Source organism: Etheostoma spectabile, chromosome 5, assembly GCF_008692095.1.
Source record: "Etheostoma spectabile isolate EspeVRDwgs_2016 chromosome 5, UIUC_Espe_1.0, whole genome shotgun sequence".
Taxonomy (NCBI): Eukaryota; Metazoa; Chordata; class Actinopteri; order Perciformes; family Percidae; genus Etheostoma; species Etheostoma spectabile.
The window spans coordinates 38,385,393-38,386,455 of record NC_045737.1 but is presented as its reverse complement, the minus strand read 5'-3'; the positions used below and the strand labels follow the sequence as shown (position 1 = coordinate 38,386,455).

At 49.6% G+C, this 1,063-nt stretch overlaps 1 protein-coding gene across 1 annotated transcript in view; it reads right to left on the bottom strand.

Moving 5' to 3' along the window:
- The window catches only part of LOC116688926 (rRNA/tRNA 2'-O-methyltransferase fibrillarin-like protein 1), a 35,293-nt gene that overhangs the window by 22,144 nt on the left and 12,086 nt on the right, over positions 1–1,063 (bottom strand). The gene's annotated exons all lie outside the window — the stretch shown is intronic.

The window sequence follows — 1,063 nt, the reverse complement described above, 5'->3', positions numbered from 1 at the left end:
CATAAACGGCCCCTCCCAGGGAACTAGATTTTAATATCTGAGTTGATGTTATTACTATTAAAACAGATTCTTCATCTGTTGATGAAACCTTGTGGTGACTTACGTTCTCGTCAGCTTTATTCATCAATAACTTTAACCTTAAAAACTATTCTGAACTTTTCTGTGCTTCCAACAACTAGCAAAAAGATTTGACTCACTTGTTTAGTAAGTATTCTACAATTCTTTGGACCTTATTCTGATCCATACCCTTTCCATCTTTGCCCCCTCCTCTACGCCCAACCTTGCCCCCTTTCCACGTTTGCCGCCTCCTCTACGCCCAACCTTGCCACCCTTTCCACGTTTGCCTCCTCTAAGCCCAACCTTGCCCTAACGCCCAACCTTGCCCCTTTCCCATCTTGTTTCCACCATCCTCATCTCGACGCCCAGACCTTGCCAACCGTTTCCACTTTTGTGCCCCCGCCTCTAACGCCCAACCTTGCCACCCTTTCGCACACTTTGCCCCCTCCTCTTAACGCCCAACCTTGCCACCCTTTTTCCACGTTTGGCCCCCTCCTCAAAAAAAACCCCAACCTTGACCACCTTTCCCACTTTTTGCCCCCTCCTCTACGCCAAAACTTTGACACCGTTCTCACGTTTGACCCCCCTTAACTCTAATAAACTCATCTACCCCCGTGCCACCCTTACAACGTTTGCTCCCCTCTTACGCCTCAACCTTACCAACCTTACACCTTTTCCCACGTTTTGCCTCCTCTCTAAAGACCACTACCTTACCCCCTGTTCCACATTGCCTCCTCTACTCTAAACGCCAACCAGTACCACTCTTTCCACGTTTTTGCCCCCTCCTCCTAATAACGCCTCAACCTTGCCCCCTTCCATGTTGCCTCTCTACCGCCCAACTTGCCACATTTTCCACTTGTGCTGCCTTGTTTACCACACTGCCATGTCCTGTTGCTACACTTCCGCCTTTTCACCTCTTGTTCATCCACCTGTCCTGTGCCATGTGTTCCCCCTGCCTTCACCCTTTCTTTTCTTCGCCTATGTCCACGGGTCATCTGCTCTCCGC